We start from the raw sequence: 23,221 nt of genomic DNA, 5'->3' as shown, positions 1-23,221 counted from the left end.
CTCAGTCACTGAAAGTTCTTGTTTTGGGGTTCTGGTTTTTCAGTGTTAACATTTTTTGCTGAGAAAGAAACTTATCTCACTGTCTGCTGATGCTTTCTGTGGTCTTTTTTAAAATAATTAATTAATTAATTAATATTTGGCTGCTTTGGGTCTTCGTTGCTGTGCACAGGCTTTCTCTAGTTGCGGTGAGCGGGGGCTACTCTTCGTTGTGGTGCATGGGCTTCTCATTGCGGTGGCTTCTCTTGTTGCCGGAGCACAGGCTCTAGGCACGCGGGCTTCAGTAGTTGTGGCACAGGGGCTCAGTAGTTGTGGCTTGCGGGTTCTGGAGTGCAGGCTCAGTAGTTGTGGCGCATGGGCTTAGTTGCTCCGTGGCATGTGGGATCTTCCTGGACCAGGGCTCGAACCCGTGTCCCCTGCATTGGAAGGCAGATTCTTAACCACTGCACCACCAGGGAAGTCCCTTTCTCATGGTTTCTAGAGCCAAGTAAGATCTAACTGTTCCTCCCCAGATAGATACTTGGGGTTAATTCACATTCTCAGCCACCAAATTCTCACTCAAACTCCCCCCAATTATAAGAGCACTCTTCTTCCATTTAGAGGTTCTCTCTTCTTATTTCACAGAACACATGTAGTGCTTCTAAATAATCTGGTATAACAAATCATCTTTATTTTGCATTAGTAATTCCTAGAAACTGGGTTGTTTTTTAATACAGCAAACCTTGAAACAGAAAAAAGAATCTTACTACCCAGAAATGATCACACTGTTAGTATATTGATCATGTTTTCTCCTAGTCTTTATTGTAAACAGTGAAATGCCTATTTTGTTTAGAAAAAGGGCTTTAGAATAGACATGGTGTAAAAGCAATGATATGAATATTTTCCCACCTACTATTGTGTCAAATTTACAATATTCTTTGAAAATAAGATACTGAATTTAATTAACAAACACATTTATAAATAGAAAGTATTTTCAAATATTCCAAGAGAAGACAGAGTGAGAACAACAGGTTACTAATGGAATCTCTTAACAGATGAACCTGAGTACTAGCATTACTTAATATTTTAATAAATGATTTGGAAGTTAGAGTGCACAGTGAAATCTCTGCGTTTGCACATTGCACTAGCTATTCTTATGGATAAATTATAGGAAGATCTCACCATGCTCTTGAGAGTAAGCAGAAAAGTGACTGATGATATTCAATAAAAATGCATTTTAAGGGGAAAAATGTCCTGAGCTGTAGTTTATAATATGATGGTTTGGAACTATCACTTACAAAAGAGCAAAGAAGAGCAGTTTTTTTCTGCTGTTTGAAAACATGATTTTAGACCAAAAAGCTAAAAAAAACTGGTCATTATTCATTCACTACACAAATAATTGTTGAATCCCCTTACATAATTGTAAACACCATGCTAGATTCTGAAGATGTAGGGTTAAAAAAACACAGTAATTTATGGCTCATTTCTAGCAGCTAGATTGCTAAATTCTCCCTCCTTTCTCTCTTTTTATTCCATCTCTCAGCTCCGCTCCTTAGCACTTCTAGACGAACCAAAACTTCCAAACTCTACCTGATACCAATATTAACGTAATCAGTATAGCCTACCTGTAATGCCTGGGCAGCGCTGCTACAGGTGTCAATGCTTCTTCTTTGGATTGACTCCTTAAGAAACATTTTCTTAATAAGTATGAAGGAGTAACTATGAAGAATGTTTCTTAATAATTATGAAGAATAACGTATATCTCACGCTACCTATTTTACTGTGGTTTTCTCACCTTTTTTCATTTCTCACTGTGAATAATAATCTAGCACAGTATGATAGCTCAATAAGTTACAAGTCTAGGTATATTTTAAAAGGGATATTGACAGCATTCTACTTTGATATAGAATATTTTAATTTGAATGAAAAAAAAACAGCAACAATTTTTTTTTCTTTTTTATAGGTCATACTGCCAAAGAACAGTGTGTTAGAACACACTGAAAACAGAAACGGGTCTATTAAAACACAATTAATATTGAGCTGCATGAACTGCTTGTATATTTTGGAGATTAATCCTTTCATTCTGAGGGTCGTCTTTTCGTCTTGTTTATGGTTTCCTTTGCTGTGCAAAAGCTTTTAAATTTCATTAGGTCCCATTTGTTTATTTTTGTTTTTATTTCCATTTCTCTAGGAGGTGGGTCAAAAGGATCTTTACAAACAATAAATGCTGGAGAGGGTGTGGAGAAAAGGGAACACTCTTGCACTGTTGGTGGGAATGTAAATTGATACAGCCACTATGGAGAACAGTATGGAGGTTCCTTAAAAAACTAAAAATAGAACTACCATACGACCCAGCAATCCCACTACTGGGCATATACCCTGAGAAAACCATAATTCAAAAAGAGTCATGTACCAAAATGTTCATTGCAGCTCTATTTACAACAGTCAGGACATGGAAGCAACCTGTGTCCAACAACAGATGAATGGGTAAAGAAGATGTGGCACATATATACAATGGAATATTACTCAGCCATAAAAAGAAATGAAATTGAGTTATTTGTAGTGAGGTGGATGGACCTAGAGTCTGTTATACAGAGTGAAGTAAGTCAGAAAGACTTACTGTATGCTAACACATATACATGGAATCTTAAAAAAAAAAAAAAAAAAAAAGGTTCTGAAGAACCTAGGGGCAGGACAGGAATAAAGACGCAGACATAGAGAATGGACTTGAGGATACGGGGCGGGGGAAGGGTAAGCTGGGACAAAGTGAGAGAGTGGTATGGACATATATACACTACCAAATGTAAAATAGATAGCTAGTGGAAAGTAGCTGCATAGCACAGGGAGATCAGCTCAGTGCTTTGTGACCACCTAGAGGGGTGGGATAGGGAGGGTGGGAGGGAGATGCAAGAGGGAGGGGATATGGGGATATTTGTATACACATAGCTGATTCACTTTGTTATACAGCAGAAACTAACACAACATTGTAAAGCAATACTCCAATAAAGATGTTTAAAAAAACCCCACAATTAATGACATGAGCAAGTATAAAGTACAGTTATAACACAACAGTTGTCTGCATTTAGACAGAGTGCACAGAGTTTTCCTGTGAGGGTCCTGTCCTTGGGGGTCTTACCCTTTGATGGTTCTGAATGAAAGGGGGGTGGGATGCATTGAGGGGCAGAAGCTTTACCACCATTAACTTTGTGTCTATGAGTCCTGCTCATAGAATTGCAAAATATGGTTGTACTTACGGCCTTAAAATTCTCAACAAAATACCCCAAACGGAAGTAATTTTAATTCACAACCATTAAAGGAAACCAGTGAAAGCCATTCGATGGGGCATTGAATGTTGCTTTGCTGTAAATTCCATCAGAGCAGGTGGTTCTTTGTCTTTTTCATCCTTACATCCTCAATGTCTGGTATCCAAAGTATGGTATGTGATAAGAGTTCAGTTAATACTTATTTATCCATTACATGCTTATACACTGCCTACTCTATGCCAGACATTATTCTAAATGCTCTGCACATATTAACTACTTAATCCTTAAATCAATCCTGTGAGATATGCATCCCCATAAAGGTGAAGAAATAGCAACAAGTTAAGTAATTTGCTCAAGATCACACAACTTGTAGGTTAGAGGAGTTGGGAGTCTAACTCAGACAGTCCAGCTCCACAGTCCATGCTTTTAACCACTCAACTGTGCTTTATTGAACTGAAAATAATTTGGGGAGAACCACTGATTCTTAGGATATATTTTTGAGCATAGACCCAATTATTCCTCTTCTTTCCTGCATGAAAATTCCCCCACCTTCTAACCACATAAGGAAAAACCTTACACTTCTTGGCATGTCATTTAGGACTTCTCTTAATTTGACCTTGTTTATTTTCTACCTTATTTATCTGCACTTCCCTTATGGCTAGAATACAAGAAGCGTAAAATATCCCAATGGCCTGACTAGGCTGTTTGGTTTTATACTTCAGTGATCTTGACTTCCCTTTGCCCAACCCCAGTTCTACAGATCTATCAAGACCAGATTAAATGTCATCTGTTCTATGAAGTTTGCAGGGAGTTGTCTAATTTATATACATAATCCAGAGTCTAGCACCACATCTAGTACAAAGGACTGATTGGTATGGTCACAGAAGCGTGCACTGAACAGCTCCTGTAGGCTTCTCATGTGCCTTTGTAGGCATTTTCACACACATCTGTCTATGGTATTCCCATAGTCTACAGTGTAAATGGTGACCCCAGGATTTGGGCAGTGCACACTGGCACAACAGTACAGGGCAGCCCTCTGGTAAATAGCAGGAGCTCATTAAGGATTTGTTGACTGAGTTAGGCACTTTTTGCTATCATGAGGCCAGAGAATGTCCAGTCTGGCTCTTTCTATTAGTTGTTTGGAGAGCAATTACCATTCTGTTGGTCCCTGGACTTATGTTTCTAAATTTATATCTCCTTCCACAAAACTATTGGGTAGAAAAATTGAGGCGATTCCAACTAAATGCCAAGCTATATCCTTGGATACCTTTGATTTCCACAATAAACAAAAATTCCCAAGTTTTGGAGGCTGCTTGAAAGAAAAAGTTACTGTTTTTATTTTTTTTTCCTATTCCATGTTCCATATGCTCTGATGAGAAAGAAGTGATGCATCTTAGAGTGTGGCCCTCAGCCAGGGGGTTAAGTGCACTTCTTGATCCACAAGACAAGCAGAGGAAAAGGGAAGGAAGGCAGTGACTCCCAGCAGGTCTCAAAGTCACAATTCTAAAATTGGACCAGCCTCTCTCCCACTCCCAATGCCCCAGCACCAGAATGAGGGCAGAGAAGCCCCAGCACTGACCCATGCATTTGTCTCATTGTGTAGTGACTCCTACCTGCTAGAATTGTTGAAGGTGCTTATATATGTTTTCTTTTATCATTTTAATTGCCATTAAGTTCATATTCACTAGCACCTCTAAAGAGCTCATTAAACGTGCATTTTAATGTGTTCTAAGTATATACATATGCACACATTTTTTATACATATTCATAGATATATCTGTATGTTGAATATCTCTGTTGTAATTTTCCAGCAACCTCAAAGCCTTCTATATGTTTATCATGGGCTGAGTTTATCAGATTGATCTACTTTGTTAATTTTAGTAATTAAAAAAAATTATGTGGGGACAAATAGTATTGTCTTCAGCAAGTTATTCAGAGAGACTGTTGGAGGTTTTGATATGTGACCAGAAAAATATTATTCACTAATGAAACAAGAAACATCTAGCAGGATCAAATCATAATTAATTGCTACTGCAGTTGGGAAAACTACCACTGGCTGACAGGACTCATAGAGGTGCTGATCTTTCTTCCACTTTTGTTTCTATCCCTGCTCAGAGAAAGTAATTAATCATTATGGAAGAGGGGAAGCCTATATAATTTGTTTACTGGTAAAACATCCTTAAATGAGAGAACTAGAGGTGAAGAAATCTATCTTCTTTCAGAAAATTTAAATGAAGTATGATTCAGATTTGTTACTTTTCAATGTGAAGCCATAATGTCATAAATAAGGGAAAAATAATTTTTAGGAAGAAAGAAAGTGCATAATTAAAGAGATAAACAATTTAAGGTTATTTCCCTGTATATGAATCTATTTTTTACAAAGCAAGGGTAAAATATGTACATCTTTTCAGTCTCTTAAAGTAGAATTTTTGACTTTCGATTGAGGCAGAAGACCAATAACAATAGTATTTCACTTCAGATTTTCTTTACAGATCTTCATGAAAGTAATGAATGATTAAAATATGAATGTATTAGGAAAGAATATTTTACATGTTTTACATGGTTTTTCTAAGCTTTCAAAAAAAAATTCCCTAAATGTTGTTTTGAACACTGATAAGGAATTTTTCAGAAGCCAGTTTAAATAAAATTGAGTATTCAATCTTGGTAGTCTTGTTAGTTTCTTAGTGACACTGTCCTTTCACAGTCTTGTCCTTGAGTACAGTTTTTACCTCTTCCAGCCAGGAGCAGCAGTGTGGACTGGCGGTTAGAGCGAATTGGGACCACACCTAGCGTGTGTGTCCGTAGCCGCGCTTGTCAAGAGCCAGGATGGTTCTAGAACACTCAGAGACACGGAAGTTCTAGAAGACGAGAAGCCTTCCTTATACAATGGCCAGTTTAACACATTTTAAAACAATTTATTTGAAAAAATAAAACAAAATATCCATAAGTAGGTTTATGACCACTTTTTTCACAATCCCTTTATTTTTGTGTTGTAGCATATAAAGACGTAATCTAGTAAGAAAGCATCAGATAAAACATTAAAAAACAAAATGTTGCTGTTCTAAATTGAAGTACACATAAACATGTATATATCCATTTATATTTCTTTGTATTTTCCAATAAGGTAATAAACTACATACATTCTAAAGAAGAGACTAGAAAACTTTTTCAGTATCCTTGGAACCTTCAGAGAACGACGTTTTTGTCTTGTTAAGAGACTTCCCGGCTTCTCAGTGAAGTTCCCTTTGAAGGACATAATGATAAATAATGGAGCGATTTCAATTGTTATTTTGCCAAAAGGTATTGTCTGCTTTTTTGTGTTCATCATGACTTGTGAAATTCAGCTGTGTCCTTGGTCTTAGCTAGCCAGAGCAGGGAAAAGGCAAAGCCATTCCATTGTGGCTCTCTCCGGTGTGAAAAATCAGATGCCATGCATTAATGGTTGTCAGTCTGATGACTGCTCGCCTACCATTCTGGCGGAGGGGTGGAAAAGTTACCCGCACATCTCAGCCTGAATCAACATAACTCAGAGATAATCTGGAAGACCTTTCTGGTAAGAATAGCTCTTTTTAACGTATTGTTTAGATGACTTTGAAGATTTAAACTGCTTTTTTCTTTCTTACTTGCATGTCTGCTGAGGGAATATACCGTACACTCTGAATTTCTTACTTTTATTAAGTTGGATTTGGTCTTGGTCTATAAACTGTGGTTGAATAAACCGGACGTCTCTGTTAATAGAAACTTCTGTCCTTTTGTAGTCTAATGCATGAAACTAATAATTTCATACCTCTTAGGCTATAGCTATACTGAGTTTTAGTAAGTTCTTTGGTTGCTTCCATAATCAAAATATAAATAATTTTCCTACCATAAATAATTATATCCATTTTAATGTCAAAGAAGAAAATGCCTGGCTGTATTCCTGTATTGTTAGGACCAAATATCATTGAGGAATTTGCTGCACTGGAAAAAGTTTTTAAGTGAGCTATCATAAGGTATAAAATGAATTTAGAGTCTGTGAATGACAAATAAGATTTATCAAGCAGCATAAAGCAAATTGGTACATTTAAAAGTTAATGGTATTTTGGAGTACCAAATTACAGTGGGGAGATGACAAATATTTCGCAGTTCCGAAAAGCACCCTAAAGACTTGAAGTGTTTAACGAACCAGATCATGTGGTGTTATAATATTGGTTTCCATTCCTTTTGGACTGTGACTGCATTAGCTTATGTTTTCCAGAGGTAGGTGTTTTTGAAAGGCGGAAGTTTATTAATGTTTGTCATTTTCTTCACAAAGCTCAGTAATGGGCTGTAGCTGGCTAATTTAATCCATAAGGCACTTTCCTACCCTGTTGCAGGTTTTAAGCAGAAGTCAAATTGCTTTGTTACATTTAGGTATAGAACAAAGGCATTATGTCATTCTATATGTATACATCCCACTGAGCTCCAGTAGTTACCAAGAGAAAACCACACTTCATTCCTTTCCCTCTCTGGAAAGCCATAGGTGTATGACCTCCAACGCAAACAAACAAAATTACCATGCCTTAAAGAAAAACAAAAACCCAAAACAAAACCTAAGGCAGTATGAAAGCCTGGAACTGACCCTGTCCAAGCTCTGTGCCTTTTTAATTTAATCGCCGCAACCTGCAACTCCAGTCTCCTCTGATTTCACAGAAGTGAGTTGACTATTAAAGATCTGTTGTCAATGTGTGGAAATATCTGCACCTCTAACTCTATAGGCAGATATTGGAAAACGACCAGGTTTGTGCTGATTTTTCATAATCCTCAGGAATTGGACTGGGCTGCCATTTGCTAGGGTCAGATGACTGACGATGGGAGATGGGTGGGTGTCCTCAGGCAGGCCTGGCAGGATGAGCGGAACTTGTCTAGATACAGAAACTGGATTGTTTTTACGTTCTTATATGACGACGCTGATATGGCATAATATTGACTGAGCTGCGATGCGAGGCCGTCTGCTGGCTGATTTTTATTGCAGGCCCATTGACAGAGTCTCACTGTTTCTGCTTGGTGTTAATCTTCTTGATTTCATCACTGATGAATTGGCACAGAGTAGGTGAATTTTGTTCATATTTTAGGGGAATACACCAATTGAATAATTATTTGAGAGGATCTGGACGTCTTCTGGAGCTTAACTGTTTGGAAACAGTGTGGTTTCTAAAGAGCCAAAATGTACCATTTAAAAAAAAATCCTCTTAGGGTCTCAAAATTATATTCTAGAATCACTCTTCTGAATTTTTCATTTCTGAATTGTATCACCCTGTCCATGCTTGTACCGGATGTGGCATAGGTGTAAATGCTTCTTATTTAGCATCATAATTTTGAGATGTGTGATGGTGATTGGGGTACAGAATTATTCTTGAGATTCTGTTTGTTTTATAAATTAATATACTGAGTGAAGACGTTTTCTTAATTTTATGTGTTGGGACCTCAGGTCACACAATAAAATAAAAATATCTTAAGACTATAGTCTACAACATAATATTTAATCTTCTCAGGATGCTCAACTTCAGATAATCTTAGTTAAAAAGTCAGGAAGTACTATCAAGAACAAGTCCAGAAAGGCATTTTTTTCACATCAGCTTAACCAAGACTCTTATCTGAGGCAGCTAACAATCAGCCCAAATGACTAATTTGATTTTCTACTTCTCTTCCTTTCCTTAATCAGAATTCTGATAGAGGGATTAATTAGCAATAAAGCAACATGAGGAAGATGGAAAGAAAATGAGGGCATAGATAATCCACAAACTATATATAATCATCCCTGCGTAATCAGAAGTTAACTATCATTAACATGACATTTGCTTTTAAAGCCAGGAAGAAAATTATGATTTTTGGCACTAACCTAGTCTTTAATTATAGCACAGTACCATTCTTTCCTTGTGTTTGTTCAGATAGCTATAAATTATATTAGTCTAGGGCTTTTGTGTCATTTCCTTTCCTTTTCCATGATTTATATAGTCAGAATACTGACCTATAATTAAGTGTACTTGAGAATGGTCTCCAGTTAATTAAATGCTCTGGAGTGTGTAGGGTGTTCTTTGCCAAAATTCCAAGGGAAGAGGCCATCCCTGGGTTAAATATCTACAAGGAGTCTGGGTAAATCTTCAGTGCTAGTCTTCTATGACTGTTGAAGCTGTCATGAGAAGTAAAAATAAATCTTTCTTGACTATTGTCTATAAAAGAATGTAAGATTCATCTTTTCGTATAATTTAAGGATATCATTTTGAAAAGTAATTGTCTCATTTGAGGCATGCCTGGTTTTTAGTAACTAGTAAAACAGATATATCATATGGAAATGAAAAATAAACTCTTCCTTCCTCTCTTTATTTTTGTCCTTTTATCTTTCTCCATAACAATTCTCCATTCTCTGCCAGAAACAACTAGTGGCCACTCAATTTGATTCAGTATATGGATGTGAATTTGCTTCTGTGTGCAGTGCAGTAAGCTGAAGAGGGCCTATTAACACAAGTAACTCTTACCCAAAGAGCCTGCCCAGGTGCCAGAACTTGCCCTCACTCCAAGGGTGAGTGGAGACCCTGTACCTCTTTATCCCTCTTTATTTTTATTTCCATCCTTACCTCACGTTGCCAGCAACACCTCGCCACCCAAATGCACATATGCCCTGAATGATATGGAACTTGTTTCCATTCCAAGATCCCAAGGCAAATCCTAGGACCCATATCAACTAAAGGGAATGAAGAAGGGAAGGTGGGGGGAGGGAGGGCAGGGGTAATGTGGAGGATGGGAAAGACTCTCATTCCTCTGTGGTTTCACGTAGAAAGGAAACTCTAAATCTGCTCGGGGGCTGCATCAAAACATTTATTCAGGCAATTGCTCACTGTAGTTGGGTCATCTGTATACAGCAGAGGGATATATACTGGCAGCTGGGTGGAGGGAGTTGGGTCTACAGATGTTTTATTTGGCATGCACAGTGTTTTAAAAAATTGAGCCAACATTTAAAAAATTAACAGATTTCAATCCCGGTCCAGATTTCTGGCTTCTTTTGGGAAAATCAGAAGAGTGGCAACACTGCATCTGTAATCTCCAAACTAAACCTTGAGGTGACCGGAGGTGACAAGGGTGAGCATACTTACTGGTGATCAACGGGGTCTGTTACATTACTGCCTGGCCCCTGTGTAGACGGAGCTAACCTCCTCCCTCCCACCTTTCCCCTCACACCCACACATGCACACCTTTCATGATGTGCAGGTAGAGGTGCTTTTTTGGAGGGAGAGGTAGATGACTTGAGAGGTGATCAGATCAACCTTGGCTGGGCCAATATTAAGGTGAGGGTAGGAAGAGAGGCAAGGCAGCTTCCCAGGTTTAATTGGGACCATATGAAATTTACCTTTTTATAGTTCAGAAGCATCACATTGGCACTTTTATATCTACAATCCACTTTCCCTCTCCTTTTCAAAATTTCTGCTATAGCCCTAGAGTCTTCATTGCTCTATGGAATTTGTTAAAGAATGGTATATTGTCCTTTTAGATCCCTAGGACTTCAGTGTTCCATGATTGGATTTTAGGGAACAACTCGCCTTTTCATTCCTCCATAGATTTATGTTTTATTTTCAGCCCAGTAGATACTCTGTTTCTCTCCAATTAAAAAAAAGTAATAATTTACAGACAGAATCACTCACTGTCTTGTGATCCTAAGCTTTAATAGCTCTGAACCCAGAAAGACTAATATATATATTTATTGTGATAAAATACACATAACATAAAATTTACCATTTTAACCATTTTTAGATGTACAGCTGATAATACAAAGTGTATTCACAATATTGTGCAACCATCACCCCTGTCCATTTCCAGAACTTTTCTGTCATCCCAAACAAATTCTGTGCCAATTATATAATAATTCCCCATTCATCTTTCCCCAGCCCCAGGTAACCTACATTCTACTTTTCTTTCTCTTTGAGTTTGCCTGTTCTAGGTACTGCATACAAGTGGAATCACACAATATTTTTCCTTCTGTGTCTGCTTGTTACACTAAGCATAATGTTTTCAAGGCTCACTCGTGTTGTACTATGTATCAGAATTACATTCCTTTTTAAGGCTGCATAATATTGCATTGTGTGTATCTGTCACACTTTGTTTATCCATTTATCTGTTGATGGACATTTGGCTACTGTAAGTAATGCTGCAGTGACCACCAGTGTACAAGGGTCTGAGTCCCTGCTTTCAATCCTTTTGGGTGTATACCTCGAAATGGAATTGCTGGATCATATGTTAATTGTATGTTTAACTTTTTGAAAAATGGCCAAACCGTTCTATAGTGTTACAGGAGTGACAAATGCAAACTGCCTTAAATCGTCCTTTTAAATTACGATAAAGCCAGGCTTTTTTTTCTTCTACCATAGGAAATATTTATCAGGTTAGAGAAAAGGTAAATTCTTCCTAAATATTCTAATCAAAAAGAGTTTCATTAGGGTCCAATTTTGATGAACACTGTTTCTGGTTTTCAAGCCTATATGCAGCACTTTTTGGTTTCAGATTAACTGTTCTGATAATGATTTATAGAATTTAAATTCTTCCATGGAAACCATCATCGCTGATGAGCCTATTTGCACAACCAACAAAGTTAACTCTGGGTTCCCATTGTTCTAATCCTGGAAGTTAATTTGTTAGCACATTATCACACAAATGCCTTTATGTAATCATACATGAGCACATGTGGTTTGAGTATGATACTAACATACATGCACACATGTGCAGAGGAATGTTAAACACAGTGCAATCTATACCCACCAGTAACAGTTTGTGCCATGCTTTTCCTTATAAGCAAATGGCACTCGTTTTAGATAAATTTTATGATTCTCATCAAAACAATTTTTCTCACTCATTTAAGCACACTTTAACTTTATTATGTAAATGAACTTTGGGGATGGCAGTGTAAGAGTTAAAGTGAGCTCTGAAACACTCTCTGGCTGACTTCGGGAGAAAAGAAAAGTCATCATTGGCAGTAATGTAGACAAACACGTCTCCTCTTAAATGGTGGCAGTGGTCTGTGTCTGCAGTCAAAGCTGTAGCGTGTGGGTTCATGTTTTCATAGTACAAAGGAGTTTCATTTGACAATTTCATACCAAATAGTCCCTTATGTTCAGCCATGGAAATAATGGGAGCAGATCTGTGGGTGGGAATGGCTACATTGGCTCAAAAAACTCTCAGGACTAAGATCCAGGTCTGTGATGTTGACAGTGTGGAGAGGAGATGCAGTGTGGAAAAGGAGGGGCTATGTCTTTTGTTTAAAGATCTCAATTAATCCCATTTTCTGTTATATTTTACAATGGGATAAGAGGATCAGAAGGGTTTTATATCATTTTAGTTTTCAAAATAATCATTCAAGTGGACTGCCTGGCTAAGTAACAACTCAGATTTCTTTTCCATCTAATTCCTTTCCTGTCTTTTTTTTCCTTGTCTTGCTTCTCTATGGCAGTACCCTGCAGGGCACCCTCCTCCAGCTGGACCCAACTGAGTTCCTGCCTATGTGCGTTCCCAGTATAAGCAGCCAGTCTAACTTACCACATACTGGGGGAAAGGCACGGACCCAGGATTTCATTCTGCCACTCGACAGTGATGGGACCCAGGGACAGCATGGGCTCTGCAGTTACGAGGCTCTGGCTTTGGGTCTGATTCTGTCCCTTACTGACTTTTGTCAACTCTAGCAAGTTAGTCAACCTCTTGGAGCATTTAAGTTTCCTCATCTGATATGTTCTTTGTGAGAAATGTAGGAATTTAGAGAGAAAATGAGGACTGAGAACCAGGTAGAGAAGAAGGACAGTGAAGAATTATCTGAGATGGAGTTGCCCAAAGGACTTTTAAGAACAAAGCCAGGCAACATTAAATTTTAAGTTGCTTATCATCCCATGCTGTAATGGAATTCCCTTCTTTTACTAACACCTTGTTTAAAAAAAAAAAAAAAAAATATATATATATATATAAATATATAAATATATATATATATAATTATTGCTGATACTTTAGAATGGAGATGAATTTAAAGGGGTTTCACTTCTGAGCTAATAGACCCTGGAAGAGAGAAAAGAATAGTCACAGGTGAAGCATACAGTATCCCATATGGTACCCTATATGGGGAAGTCATCATAAACAAAACAAGAATAAGTGATTATTAGGGGAAGTGGAGCCTTCCTGGGCATTCCTGGAGATATTGGGCTAACTTTGGATTGCCAAATTGTTTATTATGTCAAAGGATATTTTCAAAAAACCTCATTATTTCCTCAATGGTTTTAATGCAAAAATGAAGAATCATAGAACAAAAAAAGTTCCTTTACACTGAATAAATATGGCCTGATGGAAATTTTATTATATTGTTTTTATCTTTGCCTCATTTTCCCATGGACCGTCAAATACTTCATTCCTAGACCAGCATGTGAAAATCTTGAATCTAGCTTCCAACTCCTTTCAAAGCTAAGACTGACATTTACCTAAAGTAACTGCCCAGTTTACAGGGTTGGGAGACCCAAACCTGTGGGGTAATTCCAGGTTTTGCATTTGTGGTTCTTTGTGTATCATCAAACATTCCCATGGGAAGAAAGTGTGGCTAATCAGGATCCCAGGCTGAAGGTTATAAATTTTTTTCCCAAAGGGAAGACAGAGATTCTGTACTACAGGAATGATTTGGTCGTATTGATGTGGAAGCTTTCTTAGATTTTTTTGGTCCTATAGCCTCATTTTACAGATGTTTTCATTTAAGTTTGGAAGCGTTAAGTGATTTATTCAAGCTCACACAGCTGTTTTGTGGTAAAAATGAGATTGAACCCAGGTTTCATAATTCCTGGTTCATCTAGATATTCATCCATTTTAACACCTCCTGGGGGCCACTATTGCATGAGGTGCTGAGAAATAATAATAAACCACACAGTTCTGTAGCTCTCTTTATCAAGTGTTGGGAAGATACCATCTAGAAAGCAACAAATAGATGCATCAGACCTTAAATTTGAAATGGATCTTAGTGTTTATTTACTCTAATTTGTATTTAAGATAATGAGGCCCTAATCTAATGAGGTAACTTGGGATGAACAGACAGATCTGAGTAATTCTGGTGTTAAGAGCCAACAAGACTTGATGGCTAGTTAACCATGGAGGCTGAAAGATAGAGAATTCAAAGGTATACAAGGAATTAAGAACTTGGTAGCAGAATAGCATAGTCATTAAAAACACAAGCTGTGTATTTCTCTGCCATTACGATTTGAGGGACCTGAGATCAGGCGACCTCAGCTTACCCATCTGTGAAATCAAGATCATTTCAACCTGAGGGGTTTTGTGAGGATCAAGTGGTATTACATTTGTTGCACTATATTGCCTGGCATGGGTAGGTGAGTATTATTATCAAGAGCATAGTGGTATTGATTTATGAGAAAAAATGAGGTGTGTTGGTTTAGGGAAATTCTTTCTCCATTAACTTATGGATTCAATTTTTGATTTATGAAGCCTCTAGAGCCTGGCTACATCAATTAGCCATACTTTTTCTTGTATCCGCCATCATCTCAGAGCTTTTTAACTACTAAAAAAATTAAAGGAATAGAGTAGACTTGGGCTACCAAGTTTTGGAACGAGAATTCAATGAAACGTGAATAGCAAGACCATTGAGTGCAATCCAGGGAAAGAGTGATTGCTGTAGGTCATACAGTGTTGGCTATGAACTCTTAGTGAATGATGCCAAGAGGATGTCTTGATTCAGATACTGTAAGCCGACTCTGCGCGGGAGAATTCTGTTGAGGTGATCTGAGTTGGTAGCACTGGTTTGTAAAATACTTCTGAGTTTAGGGGGAGCAGTAGTAACCAAAAGCATCCCATAAAACAAACTTCTATTTCCTTTTATTGCATTTGGTGAAGGTTATTAAGAATGTAATTCTTTCTGCTTGCTATGTGATTAGCAGCCGAACCTTTTGGGGGTACATTTCCATTGCTACGCTCTTGTTATTGCAAATGGAATTTGCATGCCTAATTCCCTTCCCTCCATATTGAATCCATACCCCTTCAGGTCTAACAGCATGCTAAAAATGATTCCAAACCTCCGATGTTGATTGTGGGCCATATGTTAGCACTAATTATATAAATGAGGCTTGGTGGAAATGTGACATGCTAAGCATTCTGAGCTTAAGGAATTACCTAAATGAATTCTAGCTTGAGTTAATGCTAGGAGAGACAAGGAAATGCGGGTACAGGTTTTGAGCAGATGTCAACAGGTCTGCATGGCTCTTCATGGTCTTTATTTGTCTAATGATAAGGACTGCTGATGGAACGTTGTGTCAGAATATATTGAGGTGCCATTTTCCTGAAAGCTGCATTTTGCACCTACAGATGGATCCATTTTCTGAATAAGCAGAGTAGAATGATCCGCAGTGATAAAACTGAAACTAGATCAGGGTAATGTGTGTGTGTGTGTGCGCGCGCACGCATGCTTATATCCGTGAAACATAAGTGGTGGTAGTGGAAGTTTGGGGGGATGGTTGACTAGCATCTCCTGGGGCCCAACTGTTTAGTCTTGACATAAGCAACAGTTCCTGAAGAAGATTTCCTACCCCATTTGATTTTCTATGGGTGTCTTATGTACTCAATTCCTATTGCACCGAAGAAATGTGGCTTCTTTGAACCTGTATATTTCCAGAATCTTATTCTTGGTGACCCTCTTTTGCCAAGAAGTGAAAAGACATTCCCTTGGCACATTTGGCCACTGCAATATCTTTACATGCTGATCTCCAGCCACCGGACTGCAAACCTACTCCATGTAGAATGACGAGTACCCCCTTGTAGATGCATTTCCCATAGTCCAAATCAGACCCTGTGCCTCTTTTAGATCATGACTCAGTGCTCACGTGTAGGGCCAGCTGGCCTGAGGAATTGTGCTCAGATTATTAGAGATGATTGAAAAGGTCTTTGAGAAGGAAGCATTGGCATCCCCAGGACTTAAATCTCCATGTACCCATTGGAGTAGCACCAGTTATAGAAGCAGACACCTCTGTCTACAGTGATGGAAAGTCCAGGCAGAAGGGGAATCAGAGGGAGATGGAGAAATAAATGCAGATAACACCAGAATTCTGGGTTCAAATCCTAGCTCCTCTGTCTTTAGGTGGGACCATTGCATTCTTCATCAGCAGGATGTGGAAAGTCAACCACAGGGAGTGTAGATGAGAAGCAGCTGAAAAGATGTTTGTTTATTCCCATCCTTTCCATTGGGTCCCTTTATCTTAGGCTAGGAAACCTCTAGGGATTCTTTTCTAGTTGCTTAATGAAGGCTGAAAGAAATTTAAGAGGAAAAGTACTCTCGTGCTGTGACTCAGTGCTGTTTCACGTTCCATCCATATAACCCCTATGATCACCTCCTTTACCTGTTCCCAGTTGGAAAACACTCTTAGTTGTCCTCAGTTTGTAGAACAAGGTCAAGAGATACACCCTGGTCCTGCAAAAGGATTGGGACCTTCCCAGCCTTGGGTACCACTTGGCCCATGTCATCAGCCACCTACAAACTTTGGGAAGCTTCACTGCATTTTCTCCATCTGGTCTCAGATCCACAGCTCTCAATGCCAAAGCAACAGAGGAACTCCCGCTGGAGCTGCTGTTGACCTCATTCTCCCAAAGTCAGGCTGCAGAAGGCACCGCTGAAGGGAGGTGTCACAGAACACACCCAAAGAACTCCCTCTAGGATATGGGGAAAATATAATTCCCTTTCCCCCCCAGAACAGATTGTGCAAATAGGTGGATTTCCAGCTCACCTGCTCGGAAGAAGGTGCACAGTACAACTGAGGATCAAATTGGATGAAAGGCAAATTGTCAAAATAACTAATATAATAGCAATTTAAAGTTTGTAAGACAATTTCACCTACGTTTATGCTTATGTAAGGAGACATGTTACATGAAAAAATTAAAAACAAAGTATTACTATTAAATTTTAAAATGAGAATATATGCTTTTTGAGTCTTTCCATTTGATCTAAAATTTATTTAGATCTTTGTAAGCATTGTTGGAAATAATCTTTGTGTAGGACATTACACTAGAGTCTCTGGGATGGAATAAAGTACTCTGCAATTCCAAAAGCTGGATTATAAATTGCGTGCTTTCTGAATGGAATGGATACAAGATGAATTTGATTTGTACCTTTAATTTTCCCACCAATATCCAGCAACTGGTTAGAAAATAGCAGGCTTGGTTGGCACAGGTGTGGGGACAAGATTGAGCAGCCAGCCACAGCCTCCGCCCTTTGGGAGCCTCCGGAGATGAGAGAGCAGAGGGACGGGACAGGTTACTGCAGTCGCAACAGTGCGTAACGGAAGTACTGTGCCCTTGAGATGCTAATATGGGTGAGCATCACATTGTAGAATTCACAGGGTTAGGAGGCAGCCTAGCCACTTGCATCACATAGACTGATCTTTCTGGGAGACCTCTTATTTTATTCTTTACATATTTCATTTTCATCCTGTGTTTTCTTTGGAATTAATAGAGCCTCTTAAAAACTGCTGTCTATAAATTTTCTCTCCTGCATATGTCTCGAAACAGTTTCATTTCTTCATTTAAAACATTACAGCCATTTCAAAATGCTCTATTTTGTATTTAGTTTCACCATCTCATATAAAATACATGTTCTTCACATAATTATGTAAAAATGGGTTTGCAAATGCTCTAGAGATCCATATGATGGGCACATTATAGGATTCTAAGTAATAATAATCTCCTGTTTACATGAGACCTGATTTTCATGCCAGTTTTTATACTTTAATAGAGCCAGAACACGGCTTTGCTCAAATATGCCAGTTTATTCTGGTCCATGAAATACACTTGAAATATCACAGATTAGTTTGCCTGGGAGAATGTGCAACTACATCTGATACTTTAGAGGTGAACATAATGGAGCCAGAGATGGGAACCATTGTTGTCCTGTTTGCTGTGAGCAGAGCTAAACCAAGCCCAGCAGGGTTACTGGAAGACCCAAGGCGTAGGCAGGAGAGGAGGAAACAGAAAAAGGAAATTATAAATTGAAAAAAGTAGGCAATTAGGCAAAAGGAAAAAAAAGAAAAGGTATTGTGTTATATAAAGGAGAGCTCGAGCACACCAAGCTCAGTTGATACAAAGAAAGCACAGTGGTTTTCAAGTGTGGTCCTGGGAACGGCAGCATCAGCATCACCTGGAAACCTGTTAGAAACGCAAATGCTCATGCCCTACCCTGTTCCCATCCTGAATCAATCCATGGGGAAGAGACCCAGGAAGCCGAACAGATCTTCCAGGTGATTTTGATGTGCACTCAAGTTTGAGAACTCTCAGTCTCCTGGAAGGTTCCAGCAGCCTCAGCACAGTGTGCTGAGTGTTTGAGAGGCTGTGCACCTGTGTGGAGTGACGCCAAGCCCAGCTGCAGGAGAGGGAGAGTCAGGGACCCAAAGGACATGGGGATGGAGAGCAGAGCCTAGCTAGTAGAGATATACCAGGTAGTTATTCTCTCCAGAACAAATGTTTTGAAAGCAGCACCTTTGCAGTGACTTCTGAGGTGACAATGTCATGACAGAGTTAAGACAGTTGGAGGAACCATGTGAAAGGCATGGAGAGAATCTTGTCCAAAGGTGGGGTTATGTGGGGTTTGCTCTACCACTCAGTGGTGGCCAGTCCGGTCTCCTGATGTGTCGCTGCCCAGGCTCAAGTGTATGGTGTTGGCCAAATCTTTAGGAGGGGCAGCAGAAAGCAGGATCCAGGCAGAGGGGGGAAAACATTGTGCCCTGGGGGACTGGTCAGGAGTTAGGGCATCCAGAGCACAAAAGGCTGAGGGGGCGATGGCCAGAGACGTGGCCATCAGTGCAAGGCTTAGGAGTCATTGGACACCCAAGATAGAAAATGAACCCCACACTAAATGGGATCAATACTTTCTTTTTTTTTTCTTTATAAATTTATTTTTTTATTTTTGGCTGCATTGGGTCTTCGTTGCTGTGTGCGGCGAGTGGAGGCTACTCTTTGTTGTGGTACGTGGGCTTCTCCTTGTGGTGGCTTCTCTTGTTGTGGAGCATGGACTCTAGGTGCGTGGGCTCAGTAGTTGTGGCACATGGGCTCAGTAGTTGTGGCTCGCAGGCTCTAGGCGTGCAGGCTCAGTAGTTGTGGCACATGGGCTTAGCTGCTCCGCGGCATGTGGGATCTTCCCGGACCAGGGCTCGAACCCGTGTCCCCTGCATTGGCAGGCGGATTCTTAACCACTGTGCCACCAGGGAAGCCCGGGATCAATACTTTCTCACAATCCCCTACTAGAGGCCCATCTCTGGTACACTCACTCTGGGACATCTGACTTCAACCTGGCCCAAAGCACTTGTCTGTGGATATTTGAGAGAACGAAAATCATCTAGTCAATAGGAAACAAATGCCAGTGACCCCCCCAAAGAAGCAGAAGATGCAAGAGGAGAGATGCTCTTCCTTAGGGCATTCCCTCCTCTCATTCACATTCATGAAAATATTCAGGGCAAACAATTTCTCATTTAACCTTAGAGATAAAGCCAAGTGGGATTTGACTCATGTTCGGTTTCCTATAGAGAATAAATTTGAAATATGGGAAACATGGTGATACACTTTTGCTGTAGGCAATGCATTGCAGTTGACCTTGTATTTAGGGGTGATTATCAAAATATTTTATCATCTGTTTACCTAGACGGAAACAGCTAATTCAGCCTTGTCCATAACCTTCCTTTTTAAAAAGTAGCATTTGCTTCTTTCAGTGGTTTAAACAGTGATTAGGGAAATGTACTGTAAATAATATTTTCATTATATATTAATTGGATGAGTTTTCCCCCAATTTACAGAATTAAATGCACTCACATTTCCTGAGATTTTTAAACTTGTCTTTGAACCTCTTTCGAATGCTTTTCTAGGCTTTCTTTTTCCAAAATGCATCTCTCCTCCACTACCACCCAGTCCTAACTTCACTCTTTGAGTTCACATGGCTTCCTCTCTAAGTCCCGTAAGGGCAAGATGGTGCGGGCTTGGCTCTCCCTTGGCCTCTAGCCCAGTGCCTGGCACAGTAGGTGCTCAATAAACATTAATTAAACCAATGAATGGCTACAGAAGACTGCTCTGTGTACCTGCTTTTGAGGCCGGTCTCTCTCCCATTGTCTCCTTTTGCCCTCTTTCTTCCCCCTCTTCCTGATGCGTTCATTACAAAGACATTAGACCCAGTCCTCAATTTCTCTAAATTGTTTATGCAACTCATTACGTTACGTTAAAAGGTAACAAAGGCGCATAGTAAAACTATTTTTTTTGCATCAGAAGCTGTGTAGTTTTAGACATAACATAGCTCACAATGCACATTAATTATGAAAGAATATATAATATTGAAACCATGAATTGTGGCCAGAAAAAAAATCTTGTTGATTGTTTAGTGTCCAGTGGACTCCGTTTTAGGTGTAGTCCCTTCCAGGGAGAGGCTCATAGAAAGGGTGAGCTGGGGTTTGAGAGCATGTAGATGCATGTAGATAAAATAGGTCATGGGCAGGGTTTCATGAAATTTGAATGTGAAGTGGTATTATGCATCTCTTTCATTTAAATAACTTAAAATGAGTAATTCACTCCCCAGAATATTTGATAAAAATCCTTGGAAGTTTGCCAGCAGGCACAGTGGAGGAAGGAATGCGTATTCAAAAGAGAAAAGAGAGAGAGAGAGAAAATGAGGAAGCCAAACCTGCAGAAGCAATCTATACCTGATTTATTTTCTAAAATAAATGGAAACATCTTAGTAACAATTGCTTTGAAGAGCCAGGGCCTCACTTTACAATGCTAAGCAATACATTCTTCGGAAACGCTACCTTGGAAATGCCAGTGCATTTAAGAAAGGACCCCAGAACACTTCCTTTGCAATGTGTTCACCTCAGGTGACAGATCCCTGCTCTGGAAGCTAGGTTCTGGGGTGTCAAAACACCTCCGTGCAGTGGTGATCGTTGCCATAGAGATAACTAGATGATGGATAGCTAGATGATAGATAAGCACTGAAGAGATAGTAGATAAATGATCTCATATGTCAGAAGAGGCCTTTGTGCCTAGGAAATTACAGATTTTTTTTTCAAAAACAGTTCTTCTGTCAAAATCAAACATAGAACTCACTTTGCTTTACTCCCACTCTGCATTCCACTCCTCTTCCAAAGCTTTCTTCTTATTATCACATCTGTGATGTGTTCCGCCCATTTGATTCTTGCTTGACTTCTTGTCGAGGAGATTAACTTTCTTCAGAGGTTAAAGGCACTACCAGTGCTGGGGGAAGGACGTAGACAGCTGACCACTCAGGTTTCTTTATTTTACACTAAATTAGGGCTTCATCGGTTGTTTTGTCCTTTTTTGTACTCAGACCAGTTTTTTCCCCTTTTTCTTCTTCCTTTTTTTTTTTTTTTGGTGCCGTGTGGCATGCAGCATCTTAGTTCCCGGACTAGGGATCAAACCCACGTCACCTGCATTGGGAGCGAAGTCTTAACCACCGAAGCACAGGGACATCCGTCGTCTTCCTTACTTTCTACTTCTTTATTTCTCCCTTTCCTTCTTTCTTCTTATCAACCCCTCCTCCATCTCTTGTTCCCATCTCCATGTACCCCTGACTTTCCTGCCTCACTGCTTTCTGTCCCTACTTTTTTTATGGGCACCTCTGTGTATTTTTCTAATTCCAGATATTCTAACACATTGAGTCCACTTGATTCTTAAAATGACAATGGGCAATTTCAGCAGATACATCTGCACACTTTATAAAATGATAATGAGATGGGACCTTGAAAACTCATCTTAAAATATGGCACGTGCCCACTGGTCTGGATTCCAGAAAGGACTCTGAAGAATAAATAGGTTCAAACGTGGGCTCAGAGCTATTATTTCCTCTGCAGTGTAACCTCTGACAGCCTGAAAAATCAGACCCCATTTTATGGGCCGTTAAACAGCAACGGAGTCCTAAATTGTGCTAGAAGCCACAGGAAATCACGAAGAAATCAGAAGTCAAGATGTGCTCCTTGGGGCAGCTTTAGAAAATCATGGAACAAATTCAATTCCTTCATTTCACAGTGTGCAGAGAGGTTGTGATTCGCTCAAAGTTTTACAACTGAGACAACTCCAAGAATCTAGAACCTGGGGATGCTGACATGTTGTCAAGTGACTTTTCTAGTCCACTCCATTACAGAATGGCCATGTGACAAAGAAAGGAGAGAGAGCTGTACTGCTAATGGAGCAGAATTTGGGGCCCTTCTCCAAGTCTGGGGGAAGTGGCAAAAGGAAGTATTTTTAGGATAGAAGAGAGAGACATGTTTCTTCTGAAGAGAATGAGGCAAGAGGGAGGACGATGAAGATAATAATTTGAAACATCTTTGGATCTCAACTTTCTCATTTGTCAAATGGAGATAACAATAATTTTATTGTAAGTCTGTTTTCCTGATTACATGGAAAAAAAGTGTAAAGGGCTTGATATACAGAAGGCACTCAAATAGTAACTGCTGGTGTTGTGGATTTGTGACTGAACCTTCTTTTTAACCACCTTCCTATGAAGAAGAGTTAGCACTCATGTCTTAATGGTCTGGAGTTCCTGAGGCTGGTTTTCAATAAGGTGAAAAACAACTGCAAACTAATCCACCTAGCTCTGAAACTAATTCCACCTAGCAAACTAAGTTGAAGTGCAAACTAATTGAAGCGCAAACTAATTCCACCTAGCTCTGAAACCAGAATCTGAAAACCTGGCCCCAAGCTGTTTGCTTCCCATTTTGTAATCCCAGCTACAATTCTTGGATTGCAACTGTACCCAGGGAAGAACACACAGACAGGACAACTGTTTGTCAAAAATTATTAACTGATGCCACATGCGTGAAAATATCTGTAACTTGGTCTCAATTCTGATGAAGGCTGATCTGCTGGCTCTTTTTAACATTACAATGACTGATCATGGTTACAGGTCATACAACAATTTAGGAAGTGGACTTAGTCTTCTTCCCCAGGAAACAGATTATCAGGTG

The sequence above is a fragment of the Balaenoptera physalus genome, assembly GCF_965194825.1.
Source record: "Balaenoptera physalus genome assembly, chromosome: 4".
Classification (NCBI taxonomy): Eukaryota; Metazoa; Chordata; class Mammalia; order Artiodactyla; family Balaenopteridae; genus Balaenoptera; species Balaenoptera physalus.
The sequence above is the reverse complement of the archived record's forward strand: the minus strand, read 5'-3'. Positions refer to the sequence as shown.